The 23,504-nt window shown below is 34.9% G+C and overlaps 1 protein-coding gene across 7 annotated transcripts in view; it reads right to left on the reverse strand.

Moving 5' to 3' along the window:
- Positions 1–23,504, reverse strand: part of LOC100522040 (formiminotransferase N-terminal subdomain-containing protein-like) — a 181,709-nt gene that overhangs the window by 142,244 nt on the left and 15,961 nt on the right. For 2 of the 7 annotated variants that reach the window (XM_021075933.1, XM_021075934.1), the window contains exon 3: positions 11,702–11,819. The exons of the other annotated variants lie outside the window; for them this stretch is intronic. The gene's annotated coding sequence lies outside the window, so the exon portion shown is untranslated. The remainder of the gene's footprint in view (positions 1–11,701; positions 11,820–23,504) is intronic. 7 annotated transcript variants of the gene reach the window in all.

Here is a 23,504-nt window from a genome sequence, read left to right on the forward strand (position 1 = left end):
CTTCAGCCTCTGAAAATTGCTGATATAATACTAAGCCATTTGGCATTTGGCCTAAATATGTATTTATATTCCTCTATTCTAAATCTAAAAGGAGAGTAAAATTGAAAGATTAATCACAATAGACTTGAAATTTTTTTCTCTTTTTCAAACATGTGAATTTTTCCTTTCTGACTTGAATGAAAATATTCAAGCACAAACTATCAGGAGCATCAGATGCTACAATAAGGGCAGTACTAGGAACCTACATGAGATTACTGATCTGGATAATGCATTTCTACTAATAGTTATAATTAAAATCTACTTTTATAGATAAAATGTTTAGCTGGTTTAGCTAGTTAAAATTTTTATTAGTTTTTCCCATCCTAATACACAATCTCCCTCTCTTCTCCATGAGATAAACTCAGCATACCCATTTACTAAAAGATTTTGTTCATCTCTTCAAATGGAAGAATTTTCAGTGGGGTTCAGTCCAGGGCAAATGGCAAGCTCCTCTCTTCCCTAAGATAAGGCACCATTACTTTGGGAAATGGGAGAAGACAAGGGTTTTAAAAAGGGAAGAACTTTTCCTGCAGGAAATTTCACACAATTGTTTTGACCCCAAAGTAATTATTTTAAGTTACAGAACAGTGGACTACTTTTCCTGCCTGTGTGGCTTAAAATAGAGCCCCAGCAGGTGGATCTGGGAGTGAAATCTAACAACTACAACGACAATAATTGCAATGGCATTTAGCTCTCTTTAACCCATATTATCTCTGTAAGAAGGCAATCAATGCTATGAATAACACATTTTTGGCTTTGAGTAGATACAGAGATTAGTCAATATTGCATAGTGGGACAAATTGCAGACCAGAGATCAAGAAGCCATATTTTTATTCCAGCCTGCCACCAAGTGTATAACATTGAAAAAGTGACTCAGGCTCTCTGCACCTCAGTTCCCATGTCTGTAAAATGAGGGGGCTGGATGAGGTATTCTGTAAAGTCATTTTCAGCTTAATAGATTAAGATTCTACAGATTGTCCAACTGGGTAGGAGCATAGCACAATCTCCATATTCTCTTTTTGAAAGTAGTGCCAAGGGATGATCTAAATGGTGTTGCTCTGCACAGTTTAAGGATCTAAAATACCACCTCTAACTTCTCCTTCTACTCATCAAAGATAGAAATACTATCTGTTAAATTTTTAAACTTAATACCATTTATTTTCCATATAAATCGCATCTCTGTAAAAAGGTTTCATTTTACTTGTAAATATTACCTTCAAATTTCAGAGGATAGGGCCTACTTCTACCTATTCAAAAATCTAGGTTCCAATTTTTTAAATCTTTCAACATATCGTATATATTTTAAACAGTCTTTCCCTGAAGGGCCTGCAGAACATATATTTCTTGAAGTACTAAGTTTTCTACAAACAAAATAAGTTTGGGTCTCACCACATGTATATTGTCTTGGATATTCACAATGGTCATTATAATTTTGATGATTATGAAATGCATTTTTATCTTTATTTTTTGATTGTTTTTATTTTGCTTTGGTTAATCTGGTGGGACTTGGGGGGTGGGTAGAGGGAGCAATCATTTCAGGGAATGACTTTATTTTTCTAAACTTATTTCAGCTTGATCTGACACAGAAGCTAATTCCTGGCAAGATGTGATGCTTCCGGATAGATTTTCCAGCTCCTTTGATTTTACTGTATTAATTATTTCCTCCTAGAAACAAATAAGAACCTCTCAACTTTCTTTTTAACTTGAGGATGACCATTTAACAAATACATGAACTACCTTAGTCCAATGTTTAGGTAGTCTCAAAGATTCAGGTATCTCCTGTTTTTGTTACTGCAACTATCATTGCAGTATTTGATACATTTAATTCAAAGGTAAGCTAAGAACATTTGAGACAAATTTGGTGGGCTCCTTTGTGCTACTTTGATCAAACATGGTTTTGGAAATGAAAGTCCATGTTCAATATTTACTGGAAAAAAATTACTCGAGTGTGAGAATTTAAAAAATACACATGCACATATAAAAAACAAAATAGACACACAGAAAAGTTATATATTTACAAGAAATGAGAAGATCAGTGTAAGAACTTGCACTCTAAAAAGGAATATCTTTTCTACTTAATGCTAATCTCTTACTCTACACTAAACTCTTACCTACTGAAATAATATACTAACTTTGTAAAGCTAGAATCCTGGAGTTCTCCTGTGGTGCAGTGGGTTAAGGATCCAGCATTGCCACTGCAGTGGTTTGGGTTGGTGCTGTGGTTCAAGTTTGATTCCTGGCCTGGGAACTTGCACAAGCCATGGCCAAAAAAACCTCCCAGAATCCTGACCTGTCTTACGTTGAACATTATGCAATTCTTGTAGCAAAGGTGGTGAGTCAGCTAATCTCAGTTAGGCATGGTTTTAAATTTAACCTATAGACACGTGACAATAAGCAGTGTTGAGCCAACCAGCAATTGGCATTGTACATAATGCTAAATTATCAAATATTCTAATTAAGATAATCAGTCAAAATTTTTTGGTAAAAAAAATTCATACCACTTCTATATCTCTATTAAGCCATAATATGGACCCATCTATTTTAGTATTTTATGCCATTTACTGATGATAGCTTTGTTTCTATTTAATATTTAAAGAAAAGATTTTCATGTTTTTTCCCTTACAGTTATCCTATGCACATTCATGTTATTTTTATCTTATTTACAAATTAAGCACATTTAAATTACTAATCTACTTATACTTTTAAATGAGAAATGCTTTTTAAAAAAGCAACAGGAATTAGACACCAAGTGCCCAAAATATTGAAAACATAATCCCTTTAAAAATATCCACCTCCCTCTCCTCTTTCTCCTTCTAATTCAAACTAGTTAGTTTCCTTTGAAGATGTCTTTTGCCAACGTTTCTGCAAACTATTTTTGTTTGAAAATTTCAGGGTGGAATAGTTTTTTAGATGAAGGAAACTGTATTTGCAATTATAGCTTATAAAGTAAAGAAAACCATAAACTCCCTTTGGCATCAATTTGACTCAAGGTCAAAATTAGATTTCCTCTTCCCATAATATTTGAATTATAAACCTCTCTTCTTGTAAGTAGATTTGAGGGATCAGCTGGAAACTGCAATACAGTGTATGCATACTAGAGTTAAGGTACCATTTGAAGTGAACAGCTCACTTAATTTTGACTTCGCTCTGCTACAGTAATGATTTTTCAGTTTTAGTACTGATGCCAACATATATTTTCTTAATTTAATAACAAGATTGGCTTTTAAAATTTCACATAAACACTATTAAAGACTGCGATCATTTGTTTTGATGACAGGATATATATTTATAGTGTTGGTAATAGTTGTAAAGAAAAGTATTGGGGTCTGTTATGTAATGGAATTATTTATTAGGTGCTATGAGAAAATGAAAAAGGTACTTGTAGAGAGATAATTCCTGCCCCTAGGACTCTGTAATATATAGCTGTTTTTTTTTTTTTTTTAAGCTTTCACGCCGAGCATTTTCAAATCAATCTTAGTGAAAATATCCTTTGAGTAGGAAAACATGAGGAATAGGCTAGAAAAATCACCTCGTTTCCGCTCATCAACTCTTATTTGAATGCATCACATCACTTATGATGGTGCCTAAAGACAAATTGAGAATTCAAACTCATTTTACCTTAATTACTTAATATATATTAGACTGTTTATTTATGAAGTTAGAAATCACTGAGCTGAAAAAGACCTGAAAAATAAAATAAAAACCCTCTGCAGAGGCAGGGAAATACACGTGTCCTTTGTTAAGGAATTAGATTTTAAGAGAACTGGAAAATCACTGAAGGGTGTGCTAAAGTCTAAATGTTTGTATTCCCCCCAAATTCATAAGTTGAAAACCCAATGCCCAAGCAAATGGTATTAGGAGGTAGGGCCTTTCAGAGGTGAGTAGGTCATGAGGGTGGAGGCCTCATGCATAGGATTAGTGCCTTTATAAAAGGGTACATTAAGAAATCCGCAGTCTGCAACCTGGAAGAGGACCATCACTAGAACCCAACTGTGCAGGCACTCTGATGTCAGACTTCCAGCCTCCAGAACTGTGAGAAATAAAATTCTGTTCTTTACAAGCTACCTACTCTGGTATTTTGTTATAGCAGCCTCAATGGCCTAAATGGAGGCCAGCACCCAGTGATAAGCCACATCTAAGTCTTTTCTGAAGATGGCCAATAGTGAGTGTGAAGATGAGCTGAGAGTGACTTGGGGCTTCGGGTAGTCCCTTAGCTTTTCCTCAATATTATCTAAAACCTGATCAGTGATATGGTAACCGATTCCATCATAAGTTGTATCTAGAATTAAAAGTAATTTCTTTGTCATGAAGACAAATCTCTTTCAAAATTTTCTTAAACTACATAAGAAGTACTTTCTAAGATTAAACTATACATATTAAGTAGTATAAATGTTTATTATATCGAACTCTTAAGTGAAAGGGTTTATGTTTGTTTACTTCTATAGAGAATTTTAACCGCTGAAGAAGAATATAATGGATCCCATATACCTAGTTTCAACAATTACCAACAGGTAGGCAATTTTATTTCATCTATACCTCATCTATTTTTTCCTGTTCCCTCCACCTTACCCTTAAAAGTATGATTTTAAAGGAAAGCCCAGCTATCGCATTTCATCCATAATTTTAAAAGGATGTTTTTGATGTCAAGACGTCCATGGCTTCGATCTGCTTGGAAAAGTTCAATTCACAGAAGTGGCCATCTTCCCTCAGGAATCCCTGATCCCAATCAAATCTCAAATATCTTCAATGTGTCAACAACTTCCTACACCACTTACTGAGCAGTGGGATTATCTTCAGTTTACCCATGACTATTAATGTTAATTTAACAACTTGTTTTAAAAGATGTCCAAAGGAATTGCTACTCATTCTTCCATCCAGTCACTCATTTATTCATTCACAAATTGTTATTATAGACACTGGAGGTACAATGTTGGGTGAATTAGACAAAGAACCTGCTATCCAAACTTATTTTCTAGAGTTTTGACAAAAAGGCAACTGCTACTTGGAAAACTACCTCTTTGTATGGGCATGAAACTCTACACTCTCCAAAAAATCCCATGCTTCTTACATAAGGATTAACAAGTTTTATGTGTTTCTGTTGCCACCCCACTCCTCCAACTCTCACTCCCTGCCTTGCAAATTGCTCCAGGAAGGTCTGGAAAAAAATGTGAATTAACACATTTTCATCTCAAAATAAAGTAGTAATAGAAAAAAAGTAACCTGTGTCTAAAACTCATGATTTTGAGAATAAAATTTCTAAATAATTACATGACAGCATTCAGAAAATATGTATAAATTTCTACATAAAACTACTGTATAATTTAGTAACTATGATGTATTATTTTAAAATGAATGATTATGCAAAATTAGTTCCCATATATATCAATCTCTAATTTAAAACTGGTGTTTAGAGCTATAAAAGTTATCATTGCTTTTTGCAACATTGAATACTATCTAATTTGAATCTCTTTAGAAAACCATCTGTAGTATTTTGAGTTTTTGCTATTCCAAAATTGACTTTCTCTTTTGACAGGTACTTGATAGAGAAAAATTCAATATTTAAGCACACAATATATGCCTGTCTTTAAAAAACTGAAATAATAAGCAGTCACATAAAAGTTTCTTTACTTAAAATTTAAAGTAGCCGGTTTTAGTTGTTTGTTATTTTATTTTGTTTACAATTTTATTAAATTGTAACATGCTATATAGTATAAGGTATTTTCTGCCATTGCTTCTTTGCAGATTGAGAATAGAAATGGTTTCTAATTTTAAAGATTGAAAAGATTTAATAACTAGATGAATTATATTTTTAAATTCCCATTAATTTATTTTCAAATAAGGAAAACCCACAACTTAAAGAAACTGATTATTATGGGAGGAAAAAGCCTTGATTTGTAACTGTACCCAAATATGAAAGCCTACATTTTGTAAGCATAAAGATTACATTCTCTTCAAAAGATTTGCAAAGTCTCATAGGCACATAACTTAGAGAATGAGAGGATTGTAATTTGAAAAATTACAGATTTCATTGTTTTTTTGATGTGTAAAACCTATAAACAAATATCAAGAGATTGTATTGCAAGACTGAAAATCCCTTGTTTAGTTTTATAAGGGACAGTGCCCTGTGTGGCTTACAACCCTGACTTAAAAGAAAAATGCAGAGTAATGCAAAAGTCACTCTAATCACTGCATCTAATTACAAAGAAGAATAACTCAGTAAAAAATGTAAGTATCCTTGGGCAGGCGTGTGGTCTAGTGGTCAGAGCATGGGATTTCAAGTCAGTAGTCTAAATTTCTATTTTAAACACCACTTCTAAATTTCTCCATGACTTTGGCCATGACACTAACTTTATTTTTAAATACAAATTTGAGATTTGTGCTTGATAATTACAAAGTAGTCTTTTAATCCTCTATTAGAGGTATAAATCTAATACTATAGAAAAATCAACAAGACAGGTGTTTTCTTGACTTCTTTGTGGTAAAAAGTTTACTTGACAAAAAGAAAGGCCAGGTAAATACAAATGAATTTATAATTTTTTTCTTTACCACTTATTTGCCAGCAGCATACTATACCCATGTGCTATTTCAAAGTTAGGGCATTATTTAAAATCAACTCACTGATACGGTGACTAATTTCGATAACTTTTTTCCAAATTGCTCTTTTGCTTTTAAGGAAACAGTAATCCTCAGTGGAGCCAACACTGCTCTTTTTATACTAATTGTTATTGTCACTCTAAGGAACTTGTTTGTACTCCAGAGCGATGAGCCTGCTTTGTATTTTGTTTATGTGTAGTGTTTTTTAAGTGCTCCTCCAAGTGTAATAAGTACAGACAAATTACCATGTAAGTTTTCTTTAAACTACTGCTAGATTTCTAGGGATAAATGTAGGTAAGTGATTCAAATTCTAGCACATCTCTATAAATCAATTACCACAGTAATTTTCACTGGCAATAATTAACATTTGAATTCAAGGAATGTGACCTGACTAATAGGAGTGTTCTATTTCTTTTCTTTTTTTTTTTAACAGAGTTTGAGTACTCTATGGATTTTTCTGAGTATAATAATATTCTTGTATGCTTTTTAGTCCTTAGTTTAGCTAAAGATTATGCTTAACTGTTGGAAGAATCCACCCATCTAATTTGCTAATAGCCAGTATACAGATCAGAAACAAAGAGCCAAATCAGGAATCTCCTGAAGTGTTGATATAACAGGCAGGGAGGTTACACAACATGTGGCCAAAATCTCAATTCCAAAAAGATCCATTGTACACTTTCCAAGCAAAGAGTGATCTTTAAAAACAGCAATTTATCAAGATAATGCCTCATGAAAGGAAATGGAGACCATTACAAGGCAAAGTAAAACAGCTTAAGGACAGATCTTGTTTTATGTTTCCCTGATTAGAAATGCAGTGTAAGAATGCCTTGCTAAAGTACTTAAAGCACTATTAAATGGTCCAAATCTCAGGTGAGAAATCATGGAGTTATAAAGGATCAAATCCTGACAGGGTCAGTGTGGTCTTCTGGTATTATATAGGAGGAAAATTAGAATTGAGCTTTCCTTAAATTTGTCCTCTAGGGGAGACCTCAGAATGGAATCCTTGTGTGATGGGTTGCAGTAGCTCTAATAGCTTCAGGGAGTGCCTGTAGATTCCCAGTTGAATTTATGTTAAATAAAAAAAGGGAGAAATTCAACTTCTTAAATTAACGAAATTAAAGTTATACATATATTTAAAAACTGAACATGTAGTAAAGTATTATTATTGTATAGTCTAAATGCAGAAATCTAGTCTTATTAAGTCCACTGAGGTCCACTTCTCAATTTCCCCTGCTTGGTTTTTTTTTTTTTTTTTTTTGTCTTTTTTTGACCTTATAGGGCCGCACCAGCGGCATATGGAGGTTCCCAGGCTAAGGGTCTAATTGGAGCTGTAGCTGTCAGCCTACACCACAGCCACAGCAACGCCAGATCCGAGCCGCGTCTGCGACCTACACCACAGCTCAAAGCAATGCCGGATCCTTAACCCAATGAGCAAAGCCAGGGATCGAACCCACAACCTCATGGTTGCTAGTCAGATTCGTTTCAGCTGCGCCACGATGGGAACTCCTCCCCTGCTTGGTTTGTTCAATGAATCTTGCATTCAAAAATAATAGCAAGAGGAGTTCCATTGTGGTGCAGCAGAAACGAATCCAACTAGGAACCATGAGGTTGTGGGTTCGGTACCTGGCCTCACTCAGTGGGTTAAAGATCTGGCCTTGCCATGAGCTGTGGTGTAAGTCTCAGATATGGCTCGGATCCTACACTGCTGTGGCTATGGCATAGGCCGGCAGCTGTAGCTCTGATTGAATCCCTAGCCTGGGAATCTCCATATGCCGCAGGTATGGCCCTAAAAAGCAAATAATAATAATAGCAAGAAAGAGAATTCCTTGAATTTTTTTACAATAGTTATAAAATACTAAATTTTCCCTTTTTAAATCAAACTCTTGAATCTTCATTTTTTCTATGGCTTCACAAAGCAACCCTATTTTACCTCCCCACCCCCTAAACCTACAGTGGAAATAGATTAAAAACAACATATCTTATGCATGTAAGGCTGTTCCCTTCGAAAAAGGAAAGGAGAAAAAAAAAATTTAAGCCATGGGATAAAATTCTGCTATAACAAAATTAGATACAATGGGTCAATTTCTTGTATAGGGAATGCAGGACTTTCACCTTCATTCTTCAGACAACATTTTTCTAAATACCAATTATAATGATAAACGGTAATTCCTTGACTAGTTTAGTTGATACTTGAACTTTCTCCAAGAGTTCATATTTCCTCCCATTGGCCCATTTTATCCAGTATTACCACATAATTTTTGCATTCCAATCCTAAATCTGCTAGAGTACTTTATTTGGATATGGGACATTTGGCTTTGCACAACAGAGCCAGAAACCTGGTTGGAAACTTTGGAAAAAGAAAGAGTCCTTCTGTTGACTCAATGTATTACTCATCCTATAAAACTCAATTTTATCTTTGACACAGCAAAACTGTCTCTAATAAGAAGTTACCATGGAATCAAAAATAATTGTTTAACAATGGATTTATGTCATTTTAATCCTGAGTTTACCTTAAATTGAAGTGTGCTACAAACAATTTTTATGTTGGATTGCTAATTACAAAACTGACTTTTAATAATTATAACTGAGAACCTATAAAAATGGCAACATATGTATTAATTACCACTAAAATACTACATTCTCATTGTTGGCTATGGCTTTTGAAATAATATCAAATATAGCTTTATTAATATTCATAATCATTTACTATTTATCATGATAAAATATTTTATGATAGAGTTTTATAACAGAAGTAATTACTGTTTAGGATTAGGTTCCACTGTGAGAGAGAGAAAAACCCAAAATTATAGGGCTTAAATAAGAAAGAAATTTCTGTCTCATATAAAATCTAGAAAGCTGTTCAGAGCTGCACACAGAATATGAATACACATTCAGACTCAGACTCTTCTTATCATCCACAACATTCAGTTTCCAAGTGATTCAAAGTGACTGCTCTACCAGCAGCTATTGCATTCATGGTCTGGGTAGCAAGAAGAAAAAAGGGGATGTTCTCTATCCAGAACACTTCATTGTAATTCTTATGGCTAGCATGTGATCATGATTCTATGACACAGTTAGCATATTCATAATCTTCAATCTTTCATCATTGATTATACATTTCCTATGTTAAAAGATAATTTTCGGGAAAAATAAAATAATGACTCTCATGACAAAGTAATCTTGAGAAAGCGGAAAAAAGCTGAAGACATCACACATCCTAATTTCAAACTATATTACAAAGCTATAGTAATAAAAACTTTATGGTATTGGCATAAAAACAGACATGTAGATCAGTGGAACAGAATAGTGGGCCCAGAAATAAACCTATGCATGTTAATTTATAATGAAGGAGTCAAGAATACTAATGGGGAAGTAATGGTCCCTTCAGTAAACAATGTTGGGAAAACTGGACAGTCACATGCAAAAGCATGAATTTGGACCACCATCTTACACCACACACAAAAATCAACTCAAAATGGATTAAAGACATGAACATAAGAATTGTACCATAAAACTCCTAGAAGAAAACATAGGCAATAAGCTCCTGAACATCAGTCCTAATAATAATTTTTTGGATTTGACACCAAAAGCAAAGGCAACAAAAGCAAAAATAAATAAGTGGGATTATATCAAACTAAAAAGCTGCACAGCAAAGGAAACCATCAACAAAATAAAAAGTCAATCTACTAAGTGTGAGAAGATATTTGCATATCATATGTCTGACAAGGGGTCAATATCCAAAATATGTAAAGAACTCACACAACTCAATAGCAAATAAACAAACATTAAAAAGTGGATCTGAATATACATTTTTTCCAAAGAAGACATACAGATGGCTAACTAGTACATTAAAAGGTGTTTAACATCACTAATCATCAGGGAAATGTAAATGAAAACAATAACGAGATTTGCTTCACACTTGTTAGAATGGTTATTATCAAAAAGACAAGGAATAACGAGTGTTGGAGAGAATATGGAGAAAAGGGAACCCTTGTGCTCTGTTGATGGGAATGTAAATTAGTGCAGCCATTATAGAAAACAGTATAGAGGTGCCTCAAAAAACTAAAATAGAACTACCATATGATCCAGCAATTCCACTTCTGGGTGTTTATGTGAAGTAAATGAAAGCACTAACTCAAAAAGGTAATATACTTCCATATTCACTGCAGCATTATTTACAATATCCAAGATATATGGAAGCAACCTAAGTGTTCATCGATTGATAAATGAATAAAATGTGACACATATAATATTCTATTCTCTCTCTCTCTCTATATATATATATATATACACACACCTATACATATAGCCAGAGGTGGGGGGTTAGGGCATATAAAATGGGTGAAAATGGTCAAAATGTACCAATTTCCAGTTAATAAGTCCTGGGGATATAATATATAACATGGTGACTATAGTTAAGAATACTGCAATATATATTTGAAAGGTGCTAAGAGAGGAGATCTTAGAAGTTTCCATCACAAGAAAAAAAAAAGTTAACTCTGTGGTAACGGATATTAATTAAATTTATATGGTGATCATTTCACAATATATTTAAATATCAAATAATTACATTGTATACCTGAAACTACCATGTTATATGTTAATCATGTCTCAATAAAAAAGATACACTAGAATGAGTAATCAATTATATGTTTTATAATTCACAGTATAACATGAGATTAATATATTCCCATATATATGGTAACATATTATTATATCTACTAGCTATTTATGCTAAATCTGAAACATGTACCATGTTACAGGTCTTAAAATCTAGGGTAATGAAGTCAGGTGTGGACTCTTCTAGACTGTCTCTTTCAATTACTGGCTAAGGAGCCCTGAGCAGTTTCCTAACTCAAATCTCAGTTTCTCTGCTATAAAGTGGATATAAGAAAACCTATCTAAAGGTTTTTTATAGGAGTAAATCAACTAATAGCATGTGTATATAAAATTAGAGCACAATACCAGACACATAGTATGTGCACAAAAAGGATTAGTTCCCTCACTATCTTAGGAAGCTGAGCTAGAGTAGCAGCTTTGTTTTGTTTTGTTTTGTTTTTTACTTTACCTTGCCTAAGAAGGCCCTTGGGAGTTGTTAAAATGGAGATTCCTAGGCCCATCTCCTGAATCTGTGAATCCTCGGTTTGGAGCAGAAAAACACCATGGATGCAGATGGTCCTTAGATCCTTTTAAGAAAAAAAAAAAAAAAAAAAATTCAGGTGATAAGGGCACCAGGTGGTGGCAAATGTGGGGACAATTATTGTCTGATGTCTATGTCTGACAGATTTAACATATGGTTTAAGGCAAGATACTTTCCTTTCTATCCTTCCTCTAGCTGTCTGTAAAATATGGACAATAACTACTTCTTTCTTAGCATAAATGCTAAATGAGAATTTAAAGATCAAATACACTGCTTTTGTCCCAGGTAAAAATGTTGGAAATAATGACCAAGAAAAGGAGAGTAAAAGTTTAAAAAGGAATACACCAAGAGAAAATGTGTTTGTTAAAAGGCATAAAATTATGCTTGGAATGAGGCAAGATGAGAACAAACAAACTAAAAAGGGACTGGAGACAAACCATAGAAATATGGGGCAGATCAGCAACCAAATACTAAGTTTCAGATGTTTATTTTGGGAATTGGGGAGTGAATAGTTAAACACTCAGAAAAAGGAAGGAGCTAAAAGGAAAAATGGCAAAAGATACAGGGAGAAAAGGAATGAATACACAGGAGAGGAAAACTGAAGGTCAAATGCAAGAAAAGGAAGGCAAAGCATTTCTGGATTTTGTATCTTGCCTAATGATTCCCTTAAGATCCATGAGAAAAGAGAATTCTGCTGAAGGAAAAGAACTAGAAGAATTTCTGAAGGTAAGAGCACAGAACCCAGAAACTGAAAGGCAGTTTTTAGTTGGGAGATTCTTCTTTTAAGCCAGCAAATACCCGGCAAATATACACACAGGAAATTTGATTATGAAGTCACTAGGAATGATTTAAGAGTTTTTCACTGACTCAGATGCCAGGATAAAAGACTGTCTTTCAGGAGTAGACCAATTTAAAGTAAACTTTTAAAACATACTTGTGAGGGAGGAAAAATTCTGGCTGCTAATGCTGTTAAAATACGATATGGGGAGTTTCCATGGTGGTGCAGCAGAAACAAACTCGGCTAGTATCCATGAGGACATGGGTTCAATGCCTGGCCTGGCTCAGTGGGTTAAGGATCCAGCATTGGCACAAGCTGTGGTGTAGGTTGAAGATGTGGCTTGGATCTAGCATTGTGGCTATAGCTGTGGCCTGCAGCTGTAGCTCCAATTCGACTCCTAGCCTGGGAACTTCCATACACCATGGTGTGGCCCTAAAAAAAAACAAAAAACAAAACAAAACAAACAAACAAACAAAAAAATATATATATATATGACATGGAGTTTTTAAATAGACATTATAATAAACTGATAGGAAGGGATCACATGAGTGGTAAAAATACTGAAAAATTTTAATGTATAAATAAAAAGTATAAAAGGATAATAAAATATCTATAGCAAGGTAATTTGAGATGTTAGTTTGTGCTTGTCCTCTACGTATTTCCCTATATTTTTCTTTCCCTCCATTTCAAGAGGACAACTATGCTTTAAATTCCCTTTGACAGGGGAGTTTTATAGCTGGTTTAGTTTAAAAGCAAAAGTTGCATATACTTAAGCTCTTCCTATGTTTTGTAAAAGTCAAAAGACATTACATTAGGAACCCCAGTGGAGAGGGAATAAAGAGCAGCCAGAGAAGTTATCAACTGTGCCAGTAGAGTCTTGAAATGTTCTAAAGGACTTTTATGGTTGAAAGGACTGCAGTACTTAACAATTGTGTTTTTAATAACATCCAAATTATTCAAGTTGTAAATATAAAATTAGTTTTTCTTAAGCCTTAAAACACACTTAGAAATCTAATAAAGCTACCTGATTTCATTTTATTGTGTTTTTAAAATTAGAAAATATGTCATAAAAGAATGTACACATATGTATGTTTGTATACACACACATAAAACAATACATAATATATGTGGTTCAAGGAATAAAAGAGACCCATGTAGCCACCAATAAGCTTGAGAAAAAGAACACTACCTCTGAAGCCCTTTTGAGACATTCCCTAATCATATCTTCTTTCCCTACCACCTCTTTCAGAAGTAATTACCTATTTTATTTTTGTGTTTATAATCCCCTTGCTTTCCATAATAATTTCATCTACAAATGAATGCATCTATTCCTAAATCACATTGTTTAGTTTTATATGTTTTTGAACTTATGATATCATACTTTATGTTTCTTTTTGATTTGCTTTTTTACTCAACATTATAGTTCTGAGATTTACCTAAGTTATTCCCTCTAGTTATAGTTCACTCACTCTTCAATGCTGTATAGTATTTCATAATTGAATAAACAATTTATATATCTATCATTCTGTCAATAGGCATTGGGTTGTTTTCAATTTTTGCTTTGATTTGTTTCACTATTATGAACAAGGCTGCTATGAACATTCTTGAAATATATCCCTTAGTGTATACATTTAAGAATCTTTCTAGGATAAATATCTAGGAGTAGAATCACTGAGTTGTGAGGTCTGGTAATCTGTGTTCCAAAGGATTCCATCACTTTGTATTCCCTCAAGCAAGTGGTCTTCATTTTCCCCAATATTTGCTGTGGTCAGACTTTTGCAAAATCAATGCTCTAGGGGATAAAAATCCTTTTAAGTCACTTTCACTTATTCTTTGATGAATGTTCAATTAGTTCATAAGCTCAACAAATTAAAATTATTTAAAAAGTCAACTCTCCATTTATAAAAAATTAAAGTCTTTTAAATTATATTGACATATTTAAGATATCTGATTATCTGAACCACTTTACACAATTGACAAGGCAGACTAACAATTCAACAAAGCAAAATCTAAGATTTATAACTATTAAAAGTCTAATGAAATAAACTCATACATGTGTTAAATCAAAGTGCTCTTAAACATTCAAGCACTATTCTTGTTCTTTTATACGTTTCAAATTAAAACCTTAGGTCTAACAAAATGATCTTTTCTGATTTAAATAATAACCTAGGAGTTCCCGTCGTGGCGCAGTGGTTAACGAATCCGACTAGGAACCATGAGGTTGCCGGTTCGGTCCCTGCCCTTGCTCAGTGGGTTAACGATCCGGCGTTGCCGTGAGCTGTGGTGTAGGTTGCAGACGCGGCTCGGATCCCGCGTTGCTGTGGCTCTGGCGCAGGCCGGTGGCTACAGCACCGATTCGACCCCTAGCCTGGGAACCTCCATATGCCGCGGGAGCGGCCCAAGAAATAGCAACAACAACAACAACAGCAAAAAAAAGACAAAAAGACAAAAAGACAAAAAGACAAAAAAAATTAAAAAATAAAAAAATAAATAAATAATAACCTAATATATTGAATTCTCTACACTTTTTCAAATACTTAAAATAACACAACAGCAGTAATTATAAAACTGATTCCTAACTTATTATTACGATGAGTTTGATTTACTTTGTCATTACAAATTGACTTACCCTGACATCAGCCTTACAAATGTTTTCTCAGGCCAGTCTCCCAAAGCAACAGAAATAAAAGCAAAAATAAACCAACAGGACCTAATCAAACTGACTAGCTTTTGCACAGCAAAGGAAACCAAAAAGAAAACAAAAAGACAACTTACAGAATGGGAGAAAAGAGTTTCAAATGATGCAACTGACAAGGGCTTAATCTCTAAAATATACAAACAACTTATACAACTCAACAGCAAAAAAGCCAACAACGCAACTGAAAAATGGGCAAAAGATCTGAATAGACATTTCCCCAAGGAAGATATACAGAAGGCCAACAAGCACATGAAGAAATGCTCAACATCCCTGATTATTAGAGAAATGCAAATCAAAACTACCATGAGATACCACCTCACATCAGTCAGAATGGCCATCGTTAATAAGTCCACGAATAACAGATGCTGGAGGGGGTGAGGAGAAAAGGGAACCCTCCTGCACTGTTGGTGAGAATGTAAGCTAGTACAACCACTATGGTAAACAGTATGGAGGTACCTTAGAAAACTATATATAGAAGTACCATATGCCCCAGTCATCCCAATCTTGGGCATATATCCGGACAAAACGTTCCTTGAAAAAGACACATGCACCCGCATGTTCATTGTAGCATTATTCGCAATAGCCAAGACATGGAAACAACCCAAATATCCATCAACAGATGATTGGATTAGGAAGATGGGGTATATATACACAATGGAATACTACTCTGCCATAAAAAATAAAAGAATGCCATTTGCAGCAACATGGATGGAACTAGAGACTCTCATACTGAATGAAATAAGTCAGAAAGAGAAAGACAAATACCATATGATATCACTTATATCTGAAATATAATATAAGGCACAAATGAACCTTTCCACAGAAAAGAAAATCATGGACTTGGAGAATAGACCTGTGGTTGCCTGGGGTGGGGAGGGGGGGAGTGGGATGGATTGGGAGCTTGGGGTTAATAGATGCAAACTATTGCCTTTGGAATGGATTAGCAATGAGATCCTGTTGTGTAGCACTGGGAACTATGTCTAGTCAGTTATGATGGAGCATGATAATGTAAGAAAAAAGAATGTATACATGTATGTGTAACTGGGTCACCTTGCTGAGCAGTAGAAAAAAAATTGTTTTGGGGAAATAACAATAAAAAAATTAAAAAAAAAAACCAAATTGACTTACCTAACTAACTATAGAGTGTTTATTTACAATCACAGGCTAACTAGATCAGAGTTCAAACTGCTATGTGTATTCTTGCTTAGAGATTTGAGACTGCAGTCAAGACTAGATATCAATTCCAGGATCATTCTACCAAAGTTTTAAGTTAATTCATGGAGTCCTTATTGGGACTTCTGCTTGCTCTGTTAATGTTCAGCTTATCTGTGGCCGTATAAAAATGCCCCCAAAATTTAGAGACTTAAATCAATTTATAATTTAATTATATCTGATGAGTTTCATAAGTTTTAAATTAAAGGACTGGTTAGGAGATTCTTCTGCTCCAGATGGCTTTGACTAGACAGACATTTGGTGTTATTCAGCTGATGGCTGTGCTGGGCTGGAGGGTCAAAAACAGCATAACCCATTCATCTGTGTCTTAAAGTGGACATACAGAAGCCTGGGCTTAGGTGGGCCCCTGTCCGAGTGTACTCTCCTCAGAGTAACTGGACTTCTTAAATGGCTGCTCAGGCTCCAAAAGAGAGTGTTTCAAGACAGAAGCCTCTAGGCTTTTTACAACTTAGCCTCAAAAGTTCCAGAATGTCATTTCCACTGTATTCCATTGATCAAGTAAGTCACTACATCCAGTCTAGACCCGAGAATTGAGGAATTAGAACTCATCTCTCAATAAGAGGACTGTCAAAGAATTTGGTGCCATCTTGAATTCATCACAGTTGAGTTCTGCTTGCTAAAACCTTACCTATACTCACACTGATACTTCAGTTTCCCAGAATACCATATGTTTGTAGGCACATTTCAATTTTTACATTTTTTAAACTTTTACTGTAAACATTTTCAAAATTCAATCACCCAATTTTGGAAAATAGGCTTCTGAATTTCCCACCCAGGTTGTAGCTAATCTCTTAGTAAATGATGAGGTAATTGTATACTCCATCACTACCCTTCATCTAGCTTGTAATGCTTTATTTAAATTTTGCTTTTTATCTGCCTCTCCAGTCACAATTTTATAATCACTGTACTACATCGTTTATTGGGAAAGGTCAGAGGTTGCCAGATCCCAAAGTATCAGCACCTGGTACATTATAAAGACATCAGAAGGTATGCAGGGAGACTAAACTGGAGGCACAGCACCTACTAACCAGCAAACGATTACTGTTCCCCAAGCAGGCTGCAGAGTTATTGAATATAAATGACTTGTCAAGGGCTGAGGGAGAGTGGCTATTTCAGTAATAAACATAATGAGCTAATAACTTAAATCCACTTGTTTGCAAGTGGAGGGGCCTCTGCAGTAGTGACTTTTGTAGAATACTGGGAGGATAAGGTTAGCGAACCCCAATAATGATTGAGAATTAATTACTCTCCAGCTTTATTAACTTGAGGCTTAGAGTGAAATTAAAATTGGCTTTGGAGTTCCCATCGTGGTGGAGCAGAAACGAATCTGACTAGGAACCACAAGGTTGCGGGTTTGATCCCTGGCCTCGCACAGTGGGTTAAGGATCCGGCATTGCCGTGAGCTGTGGTGTAGGTCACAGACTCGGCTCGCATATAGCATTGCTGTGGCTCTGGTGTAGGCCAGAGGCAACAGGTCCAATTAAACCCCTAACCTGGGAACCTCCATATGCCGCAGGTGTGGCCCTCGAAAGACAAAAAAAAAAAAAAAAAAAAAAAAAAAATTGGCTTAAAAAATAGTGTGGTATTTTCCACAGACCTGAGTTTGTAGACAAAAGGTCATACTGGCGTCACCCGAAACTTTAATACTATCTGCCAAATCTCTTACTATCCTTTGATGAAACCTCACTCTCTCACCCCACCTACCATCTCAAGTAGCTATTATAAACTTCTATCATTCTCAAGGCTCCTATTCTCACATTATCAACTGATGGCCCTATTTCCTTTTTCACAGAAAACTCTCAATTTCCTGTTCATCTCTCTCCCCAGCAATGCACATGTTAGTTCATGTGCATTCTTCCCTCTAGTGTCAGAGGAAGAAGTATTCACACTTCTTCAAGGCAAGTTACCCTTTTGCTTCCTGCATTCTGGAGCAACTGGACTTTCTTATCTGTGCTGTCTCTTTATTTGATACTTTATTTCTCTCTTTATTTGATAATTTAGCTCCACCCATAAGCTAGTGCAATCTTTTGTCTTAATTATCTTTGGTCTTAAGTTCCCCTCTAGCCACTGTTTCACCTCTCTCTTTTGTACAAACAAATTTCAAAAAGAAAGAAACTTACTCTATATCTCTAATTCACCCTTCAACCCACTGTAACCTGGCTTTGACCTCCACCACTTACACTAAAATTTCTCTTGCAAGGGTAATAAAAGCCTAGGCCCCAACTTTAAATTCCTTTTGACAGTTTTCAGTACTGGTCTTATTGCTCAGGAGCTTTCTGTACTATAAACTAAACCCACTGTAAACTTAAGGTATTCCTATCTCTCTGATCATTCGTCCTCACTGAATCCCCTTCCAGTAAAAAAATCATCACTGAATTCCCTTCCAGTAAAAAAAATTCTTATACATCATTTAGAGTTTTGATCTTGGCCCACTACTTATACAATACAGTTTCCTTGGACCATCATATATGCTTCTATACATTTAAATCCTAAATAGGATTCTAATTTGCTTCTCTTTTGAGTTTCAGATCAATACATCCAATTCAAGTTAAATTCCTCAAGAGGCTGAGAGAAGAGTAATGGGAGGAGGACAATCTACCTTAAATAGAAAAGTCAGGGAATACTTCTTTGGAGAGGTATAAATTGAGATCTGAAAAAATAAAAAGCCAGCTAAAAAAAGAGTGGAAGAAAGAGTGAATCAACAGTGTATAGCGAAAACCCTAAAGGTACAAAGAGTTGGGTTATTCTTGGAAATCAAAGACCAGTATGACTGGAACACCCTGAGCAAAAGGGACACAGAATGAGAAAAATGCACACTGTTGGTTTTTTGCTTAGTTTCATAGGTTCACAGATCTCCTGAAACCCAATCATGGGCCAAGTTTTAAAATCCCATTAGAGATGGTTTAAAGTTTTCCTTTTCATTCACCTTTATTTCATAATTTTCCTAAAATTAAAATAAATTATTTGTATAAAATATATAAATGTTTTCTGGGAAACTACCGCATACTATATGATACTTAAAATATCTTGCAAAATAAATTCATTATGTAGTGAACTTGTCAAAGACTGACACTTTGAATTATTAATGGCCGTCATATAAGGCACTCAGTTTTCCCATCTGTAAAATGGAGTAATTAATATTAATTAGTCATTACTTGCAAAATTCTAATAATTGTGATTTATCTATGCTCCCTCTGATTAGTCTCTTGTTATTTAGGTTGCAGTTTTCTTCCCTCTTGAAGCAGATATAATGCCACAGCTGTTTCTTCAGCTATTCTGTTTTCTGTGAAGGAACACCTGCTTAGAATGTACCTAAGGAGTTATTTCTTTGTTTTTTGATAATTAAAGCACTGCTATGGTGATGGCTGACATCTGGATTCACTTTTAAAGACTTCACTGTGTTTTTCTGGCTCCTGGGAGATTCATGAACCATAATGCGTTAGATGGAAATGTGGTGATGTGCTTCATTTTGCAACAGCAATTTTACTCTTGCTTTGTTATTTCCCCACTGCGATGAGTGAGAGCTGCCACTCTGTTACTGCTGCTAAGAGATTAAGGGAACTGAGTTGAGCTCCAGAAATTTAATATGCCATATAATGCCTGATTTATTTTGATTCTGGCTTTGACTTGAGTTGATAAACTCACTTGGGATTGCTCTGCAGAATTGATATCCAGGGATTAAATTTTTTAAATAAACTGGTTCTAAAATCATTTCTTTGCAGGAATATGAAAGTCTGTTTTCTTAACCATTTCTAAGAGCTATAGAGAAAGAAATTTGACAAAACTATTCTAATATTATGCAAAATTTCCTCCAAAGCTATATTCCTCAATCTCTACTCAATTTAGTTCACTAAACTTTCCTAGAATTTATTTTCCAGAATCATGGACTTTAATTTAAGGTGATTATAAATTACAGTATTACTGCCTCTAACTTGACATACTTCTAGCCTGCTACTCAAAGGTAACAATGAAGAAATGTCTATCAATCAGGGCACATAGAAGCAAGTAACATGAGCTGATTCTGACTGAATGACTTAGAGAAGTTTAAAAGGAGGTGGGAGAACTCAGAAAATTGTTGCAAGGCTAGAGGAACAGGAATGGAACTCAGCTTCCAGGAATAATGCTTACAACTACCGAGGAGAATTGGTCCAATGAGGAAGTCAGATCACTACTTACTTCTGTCCCAACAAACACTAAAAGCAACTGCTTTCACTCCCACTTCCACCAAAGCCACCTCTGCCCTAGGAATTTGACCTTTCAAACACCGATGTCAGATGTCTCTAGCCACAAATTGGTTTCCAAGCAAAATTTTTTCCTCCACAAGCTACAAGCTTCCAAATCAAAGTCTTATGCAGGTGTGCTAAATATTAAAGCCTAGGTCATACGTCTGTAACCTTGCTGAAGATTCTGAAGATTTCATTTTCAGAGCTTACCTTGGAGAAACAGCACTTACATTAAGATCAGAAATTCCCTAAACATAGCAAATATATTCAAAACATTCTAGGCAGCCAGAAAATATGAAAATGTTTACCACAAGGGAGAATTAATATTTGTTGAGAACTTGCTAAATGCCAGCTATTTAAATACATTACATTATTTAATCTATAACAAAATAGATATTTTAGCCCTATTTTAATGATGGGAAAACTGAGGCTCAGAAAAGTTGTTACTAGACCAAATCATTTTGTTGGTAAAATGGAGAGCATAAATTCACATCCAGCCTTCCTTTTCTCAGAACTTTTCCTTGTTGCACAATGTATCTCTAATTTCTATTTCCCAACTTATATTTCATACATAAGCAGTAGTGTACCAAGTAGTAGGGCAGAGGGGAGAAAAACATCAGCTCTAGGAACAGGAAATATGGGTACATTCGCTGCGAGAGATTTAAAGATAATAAATAAAACAGACTAAAAATAGGTCTACTTTTTATTACCATTATCATCATGTGATAGCAATTCTAAAGGATGTCAGCAATAAAATATTCCTTCTTGTTGAGGGGAACTGTTTCCCACTCTTTGGTATAGCAGTGCATATAAGAAGTCCGCAACTTAATTTTCAAGTTTTTTAAAGAGAAGGATGTTTAAAACTTGTCATTGAAGTGCCAGAAGAAGCTTTATGCTCCTCGAATAGACCACAAAATGGCCATTTAACACATGATGTATCTAAATACTTATCTTTTAACATTACTTCTAAGAAAACATAAGTTCTAACTTTCATCTTAGGAGTATATCTCTCCCAGGTTTGGCAGTGTATGTAAGCAGGTGCTATTTTATCTTCTAGTAAAATCAGAGGTTCTGATAATACGGCAGAACCTCCTTAGAGAGTTCCTTTGGCAGTAGACGCTATTGGTGATGAGGAGGGAGATGGATCCCAGTCATTTATACAGGAGAACAGGAAGGAGTATCTCTTTAAATTAGCAAGACAAAGATACTATTTAGAAAAATCCCCAGGTGTAGAGAACTTGACAACTTAAAAAATTACTTTACCCCATCACCAAGTATTATAAATTTTGTCTCCTAAACATCTCTCAGATAAGTCCTCTTTCCTCCTTGGCCTACTCGGCTCTTAATACTATACAGCTTCTGTAACATTCTGCTAGCTGGTCTTCCTTCCTCCCTGTGATTAGCCTCAAACAGTGCCAATCTATTATGCAGATAACTGTCAGTGTGATCCACCTAAGCATGAGTGAGACCATGATATTTCCTTCTTTGAAACCTTTTAAAAACTTTCATGTCCTTCAGGAGAAGAACGCTAACTCTTTTGTAAGACTCAGAAATTTCTTTAAGATATAGCCCTTCCTTGATTCTTTGGCTTCATCCTTTGCCATTCTTTAATTCAAAAACCACAGTATAGCTAATCTGAACTACTTGCACTCCAAATGTGTTATGATTTCTTAGGCCTTTCCGTATTTCATATGTTGTTAGTTCAAGAGCCTAAGTCTTATTTGTTGTTCTCTGATAAGTCTCCTCTCTTTCCCAAACTCAAACTGTACTCTACACTCTGTCCCACAGTATCAGAAGTTTACTTTCATATTACAGCTTAAATTACAGAAAAGTAACTGCATTCTGGCTTCTACTATTCTACGTATTTTTTTTTTAATGTAGTGGCCATGTCTTCTATCTTTACCACTCCAGCATTTAGTTAAGCTTTTGGCATAGATATTATATACCCAATAAAATGTTTAAATGAATGCCATATTCTACATGCTATACAAGCTGTCAAGGAGGTGACAGTCTAGTAATAACAGTAAGTCAAATTCATCTTAAAAAAACACAAGACATAAGATGTACCTTATGAGGTTTAAGTGAAATGCTTTGGGTATTTTAAGGAGAAAGCTCTCAGATCCAGGTTTAGGGTGAAACTGGGGTACAAAACTGAGAAGGGTCAAGGGAAAAGATAACATCTGAGATGAACTTTGTCAAAAGGAATTTTAATACTTAGAGATGCAGCAAGTATAGGAACAGGTTAGGCCACATATGATACAGTAAAGCAGAGGGTATAATATAAAATCATAAAGTAATCCCACTGAGCATGTAAGAGAGTATTGGGTAAAAAAAAGCTGGAGAAGTAGGATAGGCTTTAAATGCTGGCTAAGGACTCAGTATTTAATTTAGAAGGCAACTATGGTGTAATTAAAGGCAGTAATTAGCAGAAGAGGGGGTATTAGAACAACTGTAACAGTCCAGGTAAGGAGTAATAGGTCATCTTTGACAGGTAATACAGTATAGACAGGCAGACAAACCTGGATCACTTATAAGAGGTATGATTTTGAACATATTACTTAAACTTGCAAATCCTAAGTTTCCTCATTTATTTCAAAAGACTGTTGTGCTTAAATTTATGTAAAGAGATTAGCACAGTGCTTGGCATGTATCAAGTGCTTGAATTAATCAGTGATATTTCAGCAGCAACTGATAAAAATTCAACTCGAATCAGCATAAGCAAATAAGGGAAATTATTAAAAGCCTATTGACAAGATCAAGGAACAGAACAGAGAGCCCAGAAATATAACTACACAAATA

Source organism: Sus scrofa, chromosome 15, assembly GCF_000003025.6.
Source record: "Sus scrofa isolate TJ Tabasco breed Duroc chromosome 15, Sscrofa11.1, whole genome shotgun sequence".
In the NCBI taxonomy this organism is placed as follows: Eukaryota; Metazoa; Chordata; class Mammalia; order Artiodactyla; family Suidae; genus Sus; species Sus scrofa.